Genomic DNA, 19,103 nt, shown 5'->3' on the forward strand with positions numbered 1-19,103 from the left:
ATTTTACATTCTTGCCAGAATGTACGAGAGTCTCATCTTTTCTACTTGTTTTCTATTATTATTATTATATAATTACTATAATTATGATAGCTATAATAAATGACATTGCATCCTAGTAAGTGTTAAGCAGTTTCTCACTGTTCTGTTTGTTCTCTCTCTCTCTCTTTCTCTCTCTTATTTGGCAGTACTAGAGTTTGAACTCAGAGCTTCATATTTGCTAGGCAGGCACTGTACCATATGAACCATGCCTACAGTCCTTTTGGCTCTGGCCACCATTTTTGAGATTAACAAAATTTTTTGATTTCCCCCTCCAAGCCCCAGATAGCCTGGCTTGTGATCCTTCTATTTACATTTCCCGCTGTAACTGGGATGAAAGGCTGCTACTGTGTATGCTACACATCCAGCATTTTTTGTTAAGATGAAATCTCACGGACTTTTTGCCCAGGTAGGCTTTGAACCATAATTTTCCAGGTACTCTCCTTTGTTGATGATAGGCATGTACCACCAAAGCCACTCTTGCACACTTTTTGGTCTGAGCTGCCGTTAAACTATGATCTTCTCCATGTTGCCATTTTTTGTTGTTGTTGGTCGTGGGGCTTGAACTCTGGGCCTGGGTGCTGTCCCTCACCCCTTCAGCTCAAGGCTAGTGCTCTACCACTTGAGCCACAGTACCACTTTCCCATGTTGCTTTTTGAGTAGCTAGTATTTTATGCATGAGCCATGGGCTTCCAGGCTCTCTGGTATTGAATTGTAGGAATTTTTCATTTTATCCTAGATACTAGTACCCTTATAGGAATATGGTTTATAGCTACGCTGTCCCTTTCTGTGGGTTTTCTTTTCATTGGTAGGTGTTTCATGATGCACAAAAGTTTCAGTTTTTTTTTTGGATAAAGTTCAATTTGTTTATCTTCCTGTTGCCTGTGATGTTGGTATCAAAGATGAAGAGTCACTATTATATCCACTGTCTTGAAGATTTATCCATTGTTTTATTCTAATTGTTGAGTGGAGATTATATAGCTTTACTTTTAGTACTGCTTCCTTTTCAGTTTGTGTGCCTTTTATTTCTTTTTCTTTCTTAGTTACTCTGGCTAGGACTTCTAATGCTGTTAAATAGAAGTGACAAAGGGGATAATCTTGATTTGTTCCCAATTTTAGGGTAAGAATTTTTACTCTTTGCTTGCTAAGAAGTTAACTGTGAGTTTCTCACAATTCCTGGCACAGTGTTGGTTGATGCATATTTAGTTCCTTTTCCCTAGGAAAATTATTTCCTGGGGGTAATTTTTCAAGAAAGAGTCTGTATTTTTCTACAGTCCTGGGACTTAAAACCCTAGAACTACAGGAAAATGCTCCTCTCTGCCTTTGGGAACATAGCTAATGTTATTTTTTCTGTAATATCAGTTCACCTTTGTTTCTAGACATGTAACATTTTTTCCCCCTAGTACTGGCGCCAGCATTCCGGGCCTTGTGCTCTTTGCTTGGCATTTTCCCTCAAGGCTGATGCACTATCACTTGAGCCACATCTTCACTTTCATCTTTTTGATGGTTAGTTGTAGTTAAGAATCTCTCAGATTCTACCTGGGGCGGATTTCAACTGTGATCCTAAGATCTTAGCCTTCCAAGTAGCTAGGATTATAGGCATGAGCCATTCGTTTCCAGTTATGTGGCCATTTTGTAGTTTGCAGCCATTTTGTAGCTGGTAGCCATTTTGAAGTTGGTAGCCATTTTGTAGTTGGTAGCCATTTTGTTGCTTTGGGTGTTACTGAGTTTTGAGTATAGCTGTATTCCCCACAGGCTCATGTGTTGAAGGGTTGTTCCTCAGCCAGCAGAACTATTTGGGAAGGTGGTAGAAAGTTATAAAAGTCAGGGCCCAGTAGGAGGGAGTGGGTCTCCGGAGGTGTGCTTTAAGGGTATATCTTGCCCCAAGCCTCTTCCTGCCTCTGCTTCTAGACTGCACTGACTTATCCCTCAGCCGTGATGCTCTGTCCAACCACAAGCTCATAGCAATGGAGCCAGCCGACCATGAACTGAAACCTCAGAAACCATGAGCCAAAATAAATCTTTCCTCCTTTTAAGTTGTCCTCTCCAGTATTTGTCATGGTGAGGAGAAACTGATATAAATGGCCTTTTGCAAGTGTGGATTAGCATGGAGGAAATCTTATACCAAGATCCTTTACAATTCGATTCTAGTTTTTAGTCTTACTTTTCATTTTTATTTTTTTATTTTTGCTAGGCATCAAATCCAGGGTCGCACACATGCCAGTACCCAAGATTAGGCTCTTCTGATCACAGAGGAGCAACTGTTTTCAGCTTGTGCTGACTCCAGCTCTGAGCTCCACCCTCAGCCCTATTCCATTTCTGTATGTCAGGACGATCGAGCCCCTGGGTAGCCCCAGTGATGAGTGAGGACATCTGACTAGATATGTTTTACACCCCTCCCCCATTGCACTTTCCCTCTGTCACTCTTAGTTTGGCACAGGTTTAGGGCACAGGTGTGACATTCTAGGTAGGTTGACTAAGTAACACTCTTAGGGTTGCCATTGCCTTCCCAAAGAAGGGAGAACTTTTTATCCTTGTAATAATAGACAGTTTCCTCAAGAAAAGAAGTAAGAGGCATGACTAAGGTCCTTGCCACATTTGGGAGAGTATGTCTCACATTCACAAGTCAGAAATAGATCTTCCTTCAAGTGCTGTGTTCAGTGCTGGCCATGGGCAGAGGGGGACATTGTCCTGAAGCTCTGGGTGCCAGAAGAGGAGGGGGAGAAGAGGGGAGGGTTGGGATGCACAGTTGTTCTCTAGAGCCTTGTGGTTCATTCCTCTTCCCGGGCAGTGGCCTCAGCTTCCAACAGTTGGAAGTGAAGGACATAGATAGCTGGGGTCAGTACAAGTTGAGAACAGTTGCTCTTCTGTGCTGGGGAGGGCCTAATCTTGGGCGCTGATGCGTGCTGTTGAGTTTGGCTCCAGTATTCATACAAACCAAGGGAAGATGGACAAGCTCTGGCCGCCTGTGGGTGTTGGCCACCCCAAGGAGGCAGTCTGTCACGCGGGCTGCACTTCACCCCAGGCCAGGGCTAGAACTTTGCTTGGAAACTGGAAATACTGGACGTATGACATTTTCCTTCTGTCTCCCCATTTGTGGGGCTAGTTGGGGAGGCCTTGGAAGAGCATTCTAAATGACAGAGCTATACATCTTGCCAGAATCAACAAGCAGGTTAAGGCTTCAGGGAGCACAGCTGAGCTACTTCTCAAATGCACTGACCCTCCTGGGCCCCCTGCTAGTCCCCTGAGGAGGAGAATGGAATGTATTGCCCCACCCTGCCTGCTAGGGCGGTATGCGCAGCTTGATGAACGTGGTCTGGCTATAGTGAAGTTCATGTGTGTGGCCAGATCTCAGGTGAAAAGTTCTAAAACTCAGTGTGGTTTTCTTGAAAAAGAAAAATCCTTTTGAATGAAGAAGTCTCAGGGTCTTACTCCATAAAGGCGTTCTCTGTAGAGCTAACTATGTCCATTGGAAAGCAGTTCAGTGTCCAAGAGTGATGAGTTGGCTTCCTTCAGACTGTCCCCAGGTATTCTTTGAAGTGCTGGGTGCTAGGTGAGGTCATGATTCCCAGGGGAACCAGCCTTCGGGCTGGAGAGGTCTGAATAAGGCAGCAGTGGTTAAAACTGTTCTTAGGACCCTCAAGATATTCTTAAAAAATGACCAAAGACCCCCAAAGAGCTGTGATCATGTGGATTCCTATTTTAATAGTTACCATTTTAGATAATTAAGGTAGAAATTTTAAAAAGATCCCATTACAAATAACAACAATAAACCCATTAGGTGTAAATAGAAATAACGTTACTTAGGAAAAATGTAACTATTTTTCGATTCCCCCCCCCCAAAAAAAAGAAAAAGAAACTGTGAATAAGAAGAACGAATAGTATCGTTTTACATTTCCTGAATCCTTTTTTAATGTAGTTTTCAAGAAGGCAGCTGGATTTTTCCAACTGCATCTGCATTCAGTCACATGTCCTGTGGCCTCCAGAAAATTCCAGCCTGCACTTAGGATGAGAGGGGAAAAAGAAATCGCCTTGTAGTGTGTTAAAGATAGTTTTGGCCTCACCAGTCGGGAGGCTTCTTAGCCAGAGTGTGAGGTCTGTCATCACCAGATGCCTTTTGAGCTGGAGGTAGTGGAGGGTACCCTCCCAAGCTCTGGCCCTATAATATCCCTCTGACCCTCTGCAGATACAAGAGTGCCAGACTTCCTCAGTTGATCTCTGTTTTGTCAGCTGCAGGCTGAACCTTGAGAAAGTGGGGATGGAGATGGTTAATCCCTTTGCCACTGGGCACCAGTGGATAGGGGTGCATTTTACTCCTTATGTGATAGTTCTCTTGTGTCCTGCTTTGGTTTAAAGCATGGTGCATCCTGAAAAGCTAGTAGTGGATGCCATTTGCTGCATCGAGGGGAATGAGTGGAGACAACTTACTGAGAAGCCAGAATGAGCAGTAGTAGGCAGTCAAAGAGGCGATGTCCTGAATCAGTCCTTTACCAGTGGGGGTACTTAAGGTTTGCAAAAGGAATGGTGACACCAGTGTTCCCCTGGTGCCACCAGAATGTATGGGAGCCAGGGAGAGCCAGTCGGCAATGCTCAGGATGACCACAAGGGGAGGCTTTTTTGGCACCCAACACCAAGAAGACCTAAGGTTTTGAAGACCTGCCAAAGAGGGAGAGCAAGGCAGGCATTGCAGAAAAGCAAAGGGCCAGACTCCTTCCCATCTATGATCTTAACTTGCTACAGTCATCTGCAGTATGCATGCATGCTCATGCACACACATACACACACACACACACACACACACGCACACACAAACAGCTGAAGGTCTCTTTCAGATACCCCCAAGACCAAGGTGGGTTTGAATGTGTTTAAACATTTGCACAGTTTTTGCAGAACCGATAAGAGTGATGGTTGATCATGTATGCCGCAAGCTATTTGTCTTTCCACACTCTCATTCCTGGGTCTTGAGCAATGATAGGATTTGGCCATGCTCCTAGTGTCTTGCATCCGTAGGCTTATGGAAACAATGTTAGAGACTGTATTGGAGACGGGTATGTAACTGACAGGGCTTAGATAAAGAAGGGAGTAAGCATTCAGAAAGTGTTTACTGAGTGAGTGAAGTAACTATGAATCTGAGGACTACAGGTAGGTAACCAAGTAAAGAAGATTATTTCTGAAGTTGGACCACACAGCTATCTGCTCTACACCCAGGTGTTTAAGAAGGCCAGAGAAATGATGAAGCCTATTTGGGAATTAAAGGAGAGAGCAGCTTGAGCTTTTACCTTTTCTACCTAAATGACCAGAGCCAGGTAAAAATAGAATGAAGCATAGAAACTAGTGTCTCAGCTTCCCACATTGGCTTTCTTTCAAACTGTGAACGTGGCAGGTTAAGCACTTTGTTTACTTGGAAGCCAAACAGTCAGCATCATTCCATGCCTGCCATAGTCATGCATAGGCTGACCCATGGCCTTGGGAGCTGCTGAGGGGTGTGTGGGTGGTGGTGGGGCGGGGGAGTTGACTGCAGGCAGGGAATCCATGGTGGGGTGACTGAGAATGCTAGGATGTAAATACTCCTAGCAGGGATGGAGCACTTCTTCTGCCAGGCTATTCTTCATAATCCTGAAATCCTAAGTAGGAGCATGTTTCAGACCCCTTACATAGACCAGAAGTTGAGTTTGGCAAGCATCACATGGGTTTGTTGCTCACTCAGATGGCTTCTTAGTCCTACCAGGCAGAATAGCATCACTGCCATGCTGGCAGAAGAGTAAAATAGGAATAGGGAGTTGTCCAGCCTTGTCCAGGACATAGTCAGGGTCCCCATCATGGTCGGCTCATTGGCCCACAGGCTTGAGTCTGTAGGCAAGACTAGTCCACTACTGTTGCTCTAACAAAGTACACAAATCCAGGTAGTTTGCAAAGGATAGAAGTAAATTTGGCTTATAATTCTGGAGGCCCTGGCTTCTCATGGGACCTTCTTACTGTGTTGTATGTAGTAGAGAATAGACAGGGCCAGCATACCACCTCAGGTCTCTCATAATGCCAATGCTTTCGTGGAGGCTTACTCTTAGCTAGCTACCTTCCATCTGCCACTAACCTCTGAATTTGAGGATTATGTTTTCAACACAACCCAGGGCACACCCAAACCATCATAACACCTGGATGGGACAATGGAAGAATCTTCGCTAAGTCCCCAAGGACACACTGAAGGTTAGCTGTCGCTGCATGGCCTCTTAAGTTGCCGCACATGGCTTAAAAATGTGTTGAGGGGAATATGGCCACAGAATTGGGTGGCTTTACGGAAGACCGGTATGCTTTGCCTCTTGAGGAGAGTCATTGGTACCAATTTGGCCATGTGGCACAACGGGAGAGCCGGGGGATAGTTCAGAGGCTGTCTGAAGGACACAGGTCCAACTTTTGAGGTGGGCAGTAAATGATTCCTTCCTCAGTCAATATGTCTACTGATCACCTATGACTTCCAGGGGTCACTTTTGGAACTAGAGGACCTGGAGTCCAAGAGGCCAGCAGCCCAGTGCTCCTGTCCCACAGGGCCTCCCACCCCTTAGGGCTGGCTGCAAGGCAGTGGAGCCAGTGAGTTAGTGCAGTAGTCTAAGGTGGGGGTGAAGAAGAACAAGTACAAGGAGATCATTCATAGTCCTTGAAAAGCTACCCACCGCATTTTAGAAAAGCAATAAAAATAGGATACATTGTTAATTTTTATTATGCCTAGTATTTCCAGACCTGCCTGGTACAAATAATAATGCATTTCTGAGGAATTAATAATTGTTTCCTTGCTATTCCTGTTTGGATGAACCATATGTTTCCACTGTCCTTGCTGAAGTTTTGATTTCCTGAGCCAAGGAACAGGCTTCCTTCCACGTGTACATGGATACTTTATCCTGGAAACCTACCAGTCATCCGAGTTACTTATGAAAATGCCAAGCAGTACAGAGAGTATAAAGTCCTTGGTCTAGAGTTGGGATGTTGGATTTGGGGTATGCTGAGGTGACTGGCTTTTGGTGTTCTGATAATAAAGTGTCAGACAAGCACTGACTCTGCTTCTCTAGAGATCTGCAGAGAGGAAGAGGGAGGTCTTACCCAGCCACCCACTCCAGCTTTTCCAGCCTGAACAGTGGTGATGATTACATTATGTCCTCCATCTACAGGCAAGAGTCTTTGTCTTTGCGTGTGTGTGTGTGTGTGTGTGTGTGTGTGTGTGTGCGCGCGCGCGTGCGTGCGTGCGCATGCCTCCTCCCTCTTTTCTTCATTTCCTCCCTTCCTTCTCTCCTTTGTCTTTCTCTCCCTCTCTTTTTCTTTCTCTCTTTCTCCCTCTCTCCCTCTGTTCCCTGCCTCTCTCTCTCTTTCTCTCTTTCTCTCTTTCTTTCTTTCTTTCTTTCTTTCTTCCTTCCTTCCTTCCTTCCTTCTTTCCCTCCTTTCCTCCCTCCCTCCCTCCTTCCCTCCCTCCCTCCCTCCTTTCTTTCTTTCTTTCCTTTTCTTTCCCTTTCAGGGAAGAAGACAAGGAAAAAGAAAAGGGTGATAGTAAAAGAAAAGAAAATAGAAGGCCAAGTCCTTCTGCATTTCTGGAAGCCGCCTGTACAGAGCAGAGTCTGTGCAGTTAATGTTCATGTGACTTGGCCTGAAACACTTAATAGGCTCATTGTGTTTAGGTAGAGAGCTGGGATTTCTCTGGAATCCCTAGAAAGGGCAGGAGAGCCCTATGCAAGGGCTGAGGGAGGACCACAGGGGACTCTTGGTGTATAGATTTTCAAGACTGGCAGACAGGACCCTTGGATTGAATCTTGGTTACTTAATGGGCTTGAAAATTTGGTCAGGAATTCCGTCCTTATTTTTACAAGTTCAAGCCTAAAATTTTACAGAGATCAAGATTTCCACTTCCACCTCGTGTTTGTTGCATGTGGTAGCCTCTCTTGGGTTGTTGATGTTCAGGTTCTTTGGTTCTTTCTCTGTGTGGGATTTGTAGAGATGACCTTTCATCTTAGGGTAGTGCCATCTTATTTCTATGCCTTTACTCTCTGTGTTCTTTATCAGGCGATTACCTTCTGCCAGTCTCATGGGACACACTTTATGGCAATTAATGTTTTTTTCAACATTGCATAGTGTAGGAATTGTTTTGTTCTTATTTAGCGAGAGGGAAGGAAACTGAGGCACAGGGGAGCTGAACCTTAGCCGAGGCTGCCTCCTTCTCCAGAGCTTGTGAAGGCCACCTTCATGACTACCCACTGTAACCCAGTCTCCTCCTCTCCTGACTCTCTTCGGACTATTTGTGTGCATTTTGATGACTGTCTACCATTTGAATTTCTTTTTACAGCCTGTTTGAGTTACTTAGTGTCCAAGATGGAGGGGTTCTCTGGCTTTAGAGCTGTTTCTTACTGAAATTGACAGGAAGAAAACCAACACTAGCAAAAGCATTATGTTCTGAAGGAGAAGAAGGAGTCTGGGTTGAGCCACAGAATGGCTGTGGAGTGGGGCAGGCTTGTGCCAGGCAGCCTGATCTCACAAGGTAGATTAGGGAACAGGTCAGGATAGCTGGACCAGAGCCTTGCATTGGCAAGCAGTCTGCAGGGGAGGAAGCTAGAAGCTTGGATGCTGGGAGAATCCAGAGACAGGCCAGGCAAGAGAAGTATAGTAAACTACTCAGGAGGTGCGTTGAATCAATGGTGAAAGAAGAGTTCTAGGCATCTTGAGGCAAAGGCAGGAGATCTGTGGGCTTGGCAATTGTTGGCTTTACCCTCTTCCTATTTTCATATTAGACTGCTTATCCCCCTTTTTTACCTTAATAAGAGGTTTATTAAACACAGATTTTTGTGAAGTATTTGTAATTTCTTAGGAATTATATTTTATAATGCCTGATTTTTTATCTTTTAATTATTAGAATTTTTATTATTTTTAAATACTTATGCAAAAGGATTTCAATTCAACATGTCAGTTTATGTGTACAATGCATCTTGATTCATATCACCCCTTTTTCCATTATGGAAACTTAGCTTTTTTTTTTGTGCTTTTGACTACAGATATTTTGATCAATGGCTTTTGCTTATCTTTTATTCTTTTGGCAGTATTGGGATTTGAACTTGGGATCTTGTTCTTGCTGGCAAGTACTCTGCCAGTTGAGCCAATGCCCTCAGCCCTTTTTGCTGTTTATTTTTGAGCTAGGATCTTTTTGCCTAGGCCAACCTGTTTTGAAGTCCTCCCATTTATACTTCCCATGTAGCTGGGGTAATGGGCATCTGCTACCATGTTCCGTTTTATTTTTAAGCTGGGGTCTTACTTAACATTTTGCACAGGCTGACCTCGAACTGTTATCCTCCTTAGTGGCTAGCATTATAAGTGTGAGTCATTTTGCTTCTTTTTGATACTGCTTATAGAGACTTTTGTTCTGTTTATCCTTCATGGCTTCTAGGTTAAGAGTCTTGCTTGGAAGTATCTTTCTCACACAGATTTGATAACATTATTTGTCTACATTTCCTCATAGTATTTTTGTTTGGAACTTGTAAATCTTCAATCCACACAGGAGGTGGAGATCTGACTGAATCTTATGGAGCAGCCATTGCCAGTTATTAATCCTTGGTCTTATTTTTAAATACTGTCGTCATTCACATTCCACGTCTACATTCTCTTACCGTGTTATGTAGACTGTGTCTCTAACTGTATGTTTAGCTCAGCAATCGAATTCCTGGGAGCCTGGGTGTTCGTTGAGACTGGGTTATACTAACAAATCCCTGGACAGGGAGAGGTGTGGCAATCCCTTCCACAAAGGGGATATGCTTCTACATTCTGGACTTTTTGGTTCCTCTCTGAAAGTCTTTCCCTCTCTTCAGAGTATCTTGTGTTTATTGCCTGGGTATTACTGATTATTTTGGTATTACTTATTGTTTCTGTGAAGAAAACCAGTTCATGGTGACATTCTTCCTGAGGCATGGTACTAGTGTGTTGAGGAGGTGGTGTGAGACCATGTTGGAGTCTCAACCTCAAGAATGTTCATAGTTCTTCCAAATTCTTTACAGTTGGTCATTGTGCATTTCAGCTGTAAGTAACAGTAGTTAAACAAAAATATTTTTTCTATTCAACATGTTCCTAGCCTTTTCTGTTCTGTATTTCCACATTATCTAGGACCCTTGGAAGGAATGTAATAACTCATAATGTCATGTGGGTTTAATGACATGATGTCAGTTCTGTTGTTGGGTTTTTTTTCTTGTACAGCTGGAAGTTTCTTGTTCATGCCATGTGTCAGGATAAGGGAATTCTTTATTTTGAGCTGATTAACCAAAATCTTTAATTACTAGAAAGTAGGATATTAATTTTTTTCTGTTATCCTAGTGCTTTGGGTTTTAGGTTTTACCTTTTGGCCATGTTGCTCTTTTTTTAAAAAAAGGTACAATATAACATATGCTTTGAAGGATGTGATGGAAAGAATAAATTGAAAGAGTCCTTAAGGCAACTCTAAAAGCCTTCTATCCTTTTTCCTATAACACAGTCATATTTTGTCAAAGTTGAAAGCCAGTTGGTAGTCCAAACATAGATATTTGTATTGACTTGAGTTCAATTTAGACCTGTTGACTCAAATCTTGGCTTTTATGTGACCCTGGCACAGGCTTACTATCTTTCAGCCATGGTTTATTCATCTGTAAAATGGGGCTAACAATTCAGCTTCAAAAGATTGATGTTTAGTTATCCTTAATTAAGAAGTACTAATCCAGTTGGATATTTTATCATGTGTCACATCTTTATTCCTTTTAATCTTCAAAAAGCCCTTCCATAAAAGCCTTCCAAGCATTTTGTAGGATGTGAGCAAAGGGTGGGGCTGTCCTTGCCCTTGTCACAGTTACCACAGTGGCATGATGGTGGGTGGCCTCACCTGAGAGTCAGGGAAGGCTGGAAGCCCTGGGATTGCAGTACCTCCAGTCCTGTGCGAGGCCGGGGAGGAGGGAGACACATACACTCTTGTTCCAGTGTCGCTCACGTAACACATGGAGCTACGAGGAAAACACATTCATATTTGTAAATGCAGCCCTTGCCGACGAACAGTAGCACATATTTTTGTGCCAGCGCCACACTATTTTTAACTGCTTTCACTTCAGAGTGTATCTCTCAAGTGCGGTGATATTCCATGGTTGTACAAGGGCTATTCTTAGGACTGAACTAAAATGCACACGTGTGTGTGTGTGTGTGTGTGTGTGTGTGTGTATGTGTGTGGAAGCAATGGTGAGTGGAATGTTTTCGGGTCAGTTTCTGTGTTGGTGTTTGCAAATGTGTGTGTGAACACGTGCAATTATCTTGTCCCTCTCTGCTTTGACTAGTTTTAGAGAAAAGCATTTGGCTTCTTTCAAGTAGGCTTTCTTTTCTTCACCCTGTTGTATTTCATTTTTTTTGACTTGGGAATTGAGACCCAAATCATGGGGATCTGGACCCCTTACACATTCAGGTTAATTTTTGTTTGCTTTCAGCAATGGCGTCTTGTTCTTTCTGTGGCGTTGGCACACTTGTCTAACACTTCTGCACATGGTCCCTGCAAACCTCTTTTCACTGGGGGGGCCACTGAGAAAGGGACTCTGTAGGACATGGTCCAGAAGATCTGGGCCATAGTGGCTGAATTATGGAAGGTTGCTGTGTACCTGTTGATTCGAGTGTGTTGGCAGCTAGGTGAGAAAGGTTCCTGTGTTTGGTTGACTTCCTCTACTGTGCCTTGTATGGCCTCAAGTCTGTTACTTTCCCTGGAAAAGGAGCTGTAGCCTGTGGTTTTGCACACCCTGTTTTGATAAAAGCATTTGGGTGATACTAAGGATCTAACCTAGGGCATGCAACATGCTGGATGAGTACCCCTCAGGGCTGCCCTGCAGTTCTTCCACTTAATGGTTGACTCACTTTTAACTTGTCCACAGCTTCTAACCTTCTAAAATCTTATAACTGCATTTTTAGAAATTCGCCTTTTTTTTTCAATCTCACTTTGTTCACATATTTCTTAATGTATCTTCGTAAGTGCCTTCTTCCTGCAATTAAAAAAAACACACAGTACTCTCTGACATGGAATTTAACTTTTTGAAATTAGAAGCATTTAATTTTAAAAATGCCCTCTTTTGAGAAGGGCTATATTTCACTCTGTCTGGCTGAACCCACTGTTGTGAAAGTTGGGATTTGTTGAGTGTTTAAATAGTCGCTGTTATTACTCTAAATATTTAGTGTGTGAAAGCTAGACAGAAGGAAAACTTTACATTAGCTGAGGAATTTCAGGGAGATGTTAAAGATACTAAACAGGAGTCAAGAGGCACTTTGTTTCTGAAACATTTGGAAGAAAGTTGAGACATTCATTTTTGCCAAGGTTAGTATATACTTTAGTAAGACCTCAGGTTTTTGCCACGTTGACTATAAAGCCACGTGAGAAGAGCTCTCTTGACTGATAAGGAAAAGAGACCAGTGAGTTCCATGTGGACTCTGTAGGTGCTGTTAGTGGTCAAGGTCAGAACATGACATGTGCTTCTGCACGTAGGTGCTGTAGGTTCTGCATGGGGCAGTCGTAAACAGGGTCCAGAGGTGGTGGTTTGTAACAGACTTCCCGATGTCTATTGAACGGCCCTGAGGTTATGGTGGAGGGCAGGTTCATAGTCATCCTGTTCAGTTTGTCGACTTCACAACTCACTTGCTTGGTTGACTGGATTGTTTAATTCAACCTTCTTGAATAGATGCAACATGGGTTTGAGTGGGGACCAGCTGGCTAGGACACACACACACACACACACACACACACACACACACACAAATTCAGTTTACCTTAATTATAGATCAATTCAAAGCACACTTTGAAAAGAAAATCTCCCAGGCATATGTTCTAAATCTACAGGCACACGTCTGGCAGAGGCTCTGGGAAGTGGTCCTGAGGCACTTGGATAAGAATCTAGGAAAAGATTAAATTCTCTGCAGATGGAAACCCCTCAGGATGTGTGGATTTGAAGTGATACACTTACCGTTGTTATGGTGAACCCAAGGCTCTTGTCCAGCATTTTGGCCCACTGCCATCTCAGAAACCATCATACTTGCTTGACCGTCCACCTTAAAAAACAAAGCAAAACAACCTGTGTTCAACTTAGCTATTAGAATTTAAAAGAAACAGTCCAGTTAAACATAATATCATGATACTTTTTCAAGTTTTTAATTCTTTGAGAGGGTTAAAGTAGGCACTCTTTTAAGTTAAGAGCTTTTGTGCATACCTATGATGTTGAGTTTTGAGTTTTGAACTAATCTTGTTTCACACATCTCCTATTTGGTTCTAAAAAGACCAGTGTGGCTGATTTTGCTTCTGGAAATAGAGGAATATTTGGTGTGTTGTTAATGATAACCACTATTGGTTTGGTGTTTCTCCTATGTCGGGTCGGACCCTAATTCTGTATGTGCATTTACTCATTTGATCCTTTTAATAAAAGCCCTGTAAAGGAAAAGCTATTTTTCATGTCTATTTTGTAATTAGGGATACTGAAACTTAAGAGTGTCCAGTAATTTGGACACGACAGAAATTCTTCCATGGGAGAAGCATGTGGGCTTTGATCTGTGCTCAAAATTTGACTTCTAGGTAAACTTTGCTTCACAACCCCACCTACACTGAAGGTCGCTTGCTTTTTGAACCAGGGAGACATGCGGGCAGTGAACTGGGAGGCTGAGATGCCTTTCTTTTGAGCTCTGGTACTCTTTAGAGCTTTTATTTTTTTCCCTTACAGTTGGTAGATGTAGGAATTAGAAATCAAGTTCTTGGTAATTCATTTTCTTGATCTGTTTTGAGAAAGGAGTCCTTTCAATGATCTTAAAAAAAATTCTTTTGTATCTTTAAACATTTTTTTGGTCCTGGGTGCATGCGAGTGTGTGTTCAGTTGTATATATGTTTTTGTGTGTTTTTTGTTTTAACTAGGCCACTAATGGCCTCTTTTCCTTTTTCAGCTTTGGAGCTGACTCCTTTGGGGAGTGGGAGAAGACAGTCTTGGAGAGTGTCGGCCTAGTGGTCGGTGGGATCTTCTTCTCTTTTTGGTGACGCTTGGTGGCCGTCTTGGCAGACGGATCCCCTGAGCACTTCATAACAGGTAAGATCTCCTTGCGTTTCCATCTGTATATAGAACCTTTCTTTGTGAAGAGTCTTTTTGTTAAATATTGATTAATGCAAGGTGAGTAGATGTGTGCCACTATAGAGTTTGGAAACCCTTTATTCCAGAGTCTCAGAGGGTTTAGTTCTGCTCTCTTTAGGAACACTGAGCTATAAGGTGCCAACAAAAGAACTGACTGGACTTCCTGAAGAAGGGCCCACTGGAGCCTCTGACCAGGAGGAAAACAGCTATCAGAGGGCAGCTGATGCCAGTGTTCATATTTGGCATTCTAGCTATGTGGGAGGCTGAGATATGGAGGATTATGCTTCCAGGTCAGCCCTTGAAAAGTCTGCATCTCAGTGGAAAAAGTTGGGTGTGGTAGTAGCAACTGTCATCCCAGTTTTAGAAATGAAAGCCTAAAATAGGTGGATTGTGGTCCAAGCACAAGCCTGGGCAGGCGTTGAGATTCTATCTCAAAAATAACCAGCAAAGGAAAAGTTGAAGATGACAACGACCGAGTTTTTGCACAAATCCCTGAGTTCAAATCCCAGTACTGAAAAAGAAAACAGCAACAAAGAGAGTCATAATCAGGTTTGGCTGACCTACTAGAGGCCACAGACTGGAGGCTAAGCAAGATAATGGAACTGAAGTTCATGGTCAAGATGTCTGTAGGGTTGGCTTCTCCTCCATTTGGCTTTCAAATAGCATCTTCCCTCTGTTTTCATGTGAGTCTCCTGTGTGTGTGTCTGTGTCCTAACCTTTTCTTTTTAGTCATAGGAGACTAGGTTCTACCTTCACAATCTCATTTTATTTTAACTACTTCTTTAAAGATTCTTGTCTACAAATACAGCTGTAAGGAATTGGAGGTTAAAACTTTGACATGAACGTACTAAGAATACAACATATTCCCTCACAGAGGGCATACTAGCCCATGGGGCAGACACTAGACTGGGGACTGTGCATTCCAGTTGCCTGAGGGTGGTGACACACACAGTCAGGGGATTAATCCCTTTGTGGATTCATAATGGTGGTATAATTGAAAATTCGAAATGAAGGAGAGAGGTTTAGATGGAGGAAGTGGGTGAATGGGGGGGTATATACTGGAGAAGTAAACTTTAAATGCCTTGTTCCCAGCCCCTTCCTTTTTCTGTTTCCCAGCTACTATGAAGGCAGCCTTCCCTGATATGTGTTCTTATTGTCACCATGTTTTGCCTTACCTCCTTCCCAAGACAGTAGAACCAGTCATCTGTGGTCTGAAAACTCCACCCAACAAACCTATCTTCCTTTAAACTGTTTCTCACAGGTATTTGTCACAACAAGCAGTGAAAAATCTATCAGTAGGACTCAAAAATCCTGTGAGATGGGACTTGGGTAGTTGAATATCAGGGTAATCCCTACTGTTTTTTCCTTTATTGTTCACTGAAACTCAAGAGCCAGCACTGTTATTTTTTAGGGTCCTAGTAGAGAGAGAGGAAACAGTATAGTTACCCCTTTTATCTGGCTTTCAGTTTTTCTGATTTCATGCACTGGCCAAATATAGTGCAGTACAATAAGATATTTTAAGAAGGAGAGAGACATACCATATTCACATGACTTTTATTACAGCCTATATGGGCTGCCTTAGACTTTGATCCTCCTTGTCTCCTCCTGAATATCTGGAATTACAGGCAAGACCCACCATGCCTGGCGCTCTTCTTTTTTTTTCTTGTTGGTATGTCTGGAGTATCTAGTAGTAGGAGGGAGGTCTGATCTTACTCTAGCTTGGCTGAACAGGAAGGTTCTACATTGACCCTAGAAGTTTTCTGATAGAAAGCTTCTATTTCCAAGTGGCCACTGAGTTTTACAAGGATAGATAAACATTAGTCATTTGGCCCTTTTTGAGATTGAGACAAACAAATAATTGTTGGAATTCTAGCATACCTGTTTGCATATTAGAATCCATTGTGAAGTGAACATTTTTAAAAACTCCACTGGAGTTTCCCTTGATTGGAGAGATTACAACTCAATAATCTTTTAATGTCCAGTAGATGGTTAATCTCTCCTGTTTCTTTTCTAGTTGATCTTTTCTGTTGGGGTTTGAACTCAGGGCCTTCACTCTTATTTGTCTTTTCTGCTCAAGGCTGGTGCTTTCTACCACTTGAGCCCTATCTTCACCATCCTAACTTGTCTTCTTGCTATCATTCTGCAGTTCAAAAATTCTTACTGTCCTTTCTTCCCATTAGAACTGGGAAAAGATGTGATTTGCTACCAAGGAAAACCATATCTCACTCATTTTGGTGACTTCCAATCTTTATCAGCAAGATCAGGGTTTCTTGAGAACTAAAATCATACTGAAATATTAGTAAGTCTTGATGAATTTCTGGAAATTTAGGGTATTGGATCATTTTAGGATAAGGCAGCAGGATCACTGCGTTTAAGTGGTTATACCAAAATTACATTACTACAAGTCAAGAAGATGGTCTAGTACTTAAGTTATGGAGATCAAACCCCAGGATTCTCAGCTGAGGCTCTGCGAAGCGTCTGATACCCTAGTATAGTCTGGTCCTTGGAATGTTCACAGATATAGGGAGTGGTGTGTAGAGAAGTAGATAACACAAAGAGTACGTGCTACATGGAGTGGATGCACAGGTTGTTATGGGTACAGAGACCAGATAAGGATAATCCAAATGGTAACAAGAACACCAGCTAAAACATACTGTGCTTCTATGTGCTGGGTATGGTTCTGTGTGATCCTCGTGGATTAACACCCTTGACCTGGACAAGAGTCCAGTGAAGTAAAGGAATGCCCCCTCCCCAGTTGGGACGTGATACTCATTATTTGTGAGTTTTCCTGCTTGTTGAAACTTACCTGTGATCCCTAGGGTAGTGAGAACTAGCCCATAATCCAGCAGAGGAACCGCCCTTATGCTGGGGACTGGTGTCCTCTTTGTGGTGTGTTTGGTGTCCTGTTTGGTGTGAAAATAGCTCCAAAGTCTGTAGTGCTAGGGTGTTCACTGTATTCCTAAGCTCAAGAAAGCTGCTGATGCCTCACAGAACAAGCAGGGCTGAGAATGGGCTTTCTCAGGTATGAGTGAGTATTGCTGGATAGTGGTAAGTTCAATGTTAATTCATCAGTAATTTGTTTGTTGTAAAGGGCTTTTAAACAGTAACATGCATAAGCCATGGTTATATATCAGTTTGTTGTCAGAATGGGGCCCAAGGCTCACAAGATCTTAAAACCTATATGTGACCCAGGAACCATGGCTTAGTTCAGTGTTTGTAGTAACTCTCAGAGCGTAAGTGCCACCAAGGATGAGAATTCACTCTACTTGTTCTTGGTCACACCAAACCTTTTGATTTCCTTCTCCCAAATTGCTTTCTCATTTTAATAGTTACTGAGGTGTCAAACACTGAATACAATAAACTGTACGTATTTGAAACTGTCATCTGATGTCTGTTGATCTATCAGACGTCAATCAAGGTGATGACATGTTGTCATTCACTCCTGCTCCTCCACCACATTGTCTCCTGTCCTTTCTTCCCTGCTACCTTCTCACAGACCTGTTTCCTTCTGTTGATTATTCTGAGTTTTCTAGACTGTTGTGTAAAGGAAATTAATGTTCTTTGTCTAGTTTCTTTAACTTACTTTGAGATTATCTTGTTTGAAGCACATATCAATCTTTTGATCCCCTTCATTGCTGAGAGGAATTGTGATGGGGCATCTCACATCTGCCTGGTGATGGGCATTTGCACTATTTCTGGCTTCTGTTGTCTCAGTGGTTGCAGATCACCATCTTTATCTGTGGCTATATGTCTTTCTAAGATTGTAGAAATGCCTCATCTTTCTCTGTGTTCTTTCTGGGTTCAATCTCTTGCTGAGGTTATAATCACCCGGTCTGGGTCATGGCTGTGGCATTCTCAATAGTTGTGTGTTCTGGTCTTGAACAAAGTAGATGTTGAAGTGGTAAGAAAGGCAATGTCTGTGGAAAGATGAAGCACTAAGACTTTGATTTCTCTCTCGGAGATGTCTGCAAGCTCTAGCTATGTATGAATCAGCACCCTCGTTAATTCTCTGTTGTCCCTTGCCTGTCCCCTCTCTTCTGCCTTTCCCCTCACCTCCTTTCCCTTGCCCTTCTTTCTCCTTCCTTCTGTGCATAAATAGTTGCAGTGCTGGGATTGAACTTAGAGCTTTGTACGTGTTAGGCAAGTCCCAGACTATTTGAACTACCCTTTCCAGATCTTTTGGTTTTTATTTTGTTTTTAAGACAGAGTCCAGCCACGACCTTTGCCCGGGCTGGCCTCAAACTCATCATCTTCTGCCTCCCGCCCTCCTCCTGAGTGGCTGAGATTCCAGTCATGCGCCAGTATGCCCTGCTACCCTCGCTAATTCTTGCTGAGTGTGATCTACAGTATCAGGAGCCAAACCACTGTGGATCCTTGGAATCTATCCTCATTTTGTTGACTCCATGCGTGTTGTAAGATGGTTAAGGATAATTCCTGGGAGCACTGTCCTCAGATAGCCCAGACTGTGGTTTGGAGGCCCATCCTTCTGGTCAGCAGGAGTTATTTTGGGACCCTGGAGATCAGTGCAGGCTTGACTTGGGCCGGGGCTGAATCGTTATCCAAGGTGTCTACTATCTTTGCCCTCCTGTTAGTACAGCCAACAGAAATAGACTGGAAATGTGTGTGTCTTTTGTGATATAAAAACCTCTGACTTCTGGTGGGTTTAGAAAACTCAAGCACGATGCTTGTCTATGTATTTCTCTCCCATAGTGATTTAGAATGGTGGGACACCAGGTCTAACATTTCCAGGTCTCTTCTTCCAGGACAGACTCCTGCCAGGCTGGATATATGTTATAATTATTGAAGTTTCTATTGGACAGGCTTGCCCTGGGATGTAGGTATGGGAGAATGATAGATAGGAGAAGTCTTGTTATTATGTTCACCTGCTTAGGTGCAGCAAACTAGTGTGTATGTGTGTGTGGGGGGGTTGGGGGGACTTTAGGGGGA

The 19,103-nt window shown here is 42.9% G+C and overlaps 1 protein-coding gene across 2 annotated transcripts in view; it reads left to right on the plus strand.

The window, feature by feature from the left end:
* The first annotated feature begins 13,977 nt into the window (after positions 1 to 13,977).
* The window catches only part of Grb10 (growth factor receptor-bound protein 10), a 129,188-nt gene continuing 124,062 nt past the window's right edge, over positions 13,978 to 19,103 (plus strand). For both annotated transcript variants that reach the window (XM_013024480.1, XM_013024481.1), the window contains exon 1: positions 13,978 to 14,114. The gene's annotated coding sequence lies outside the window, so the exon portion shown is untranslated. The remainder of the gene's footprint in view (positions 14,115 to 19,103) is intronic.

Source organism: Dipodomys ordii, unplaced genomic scaffold (assembly GCF_000151885.1).
Source record: "Dipodomys ordii isolate 6190 unplaced genomic scaffold, Dord_2.0 Scaffold76, whole genome shotgun sequence".
NCBI classification, from domain to species: domain Eukaryota; kingdom Metazoa; phylum Chordata; class Mammalia; order Rodentia; family Heteromyidae; genus Dipodomys; species Dipodomys ordii.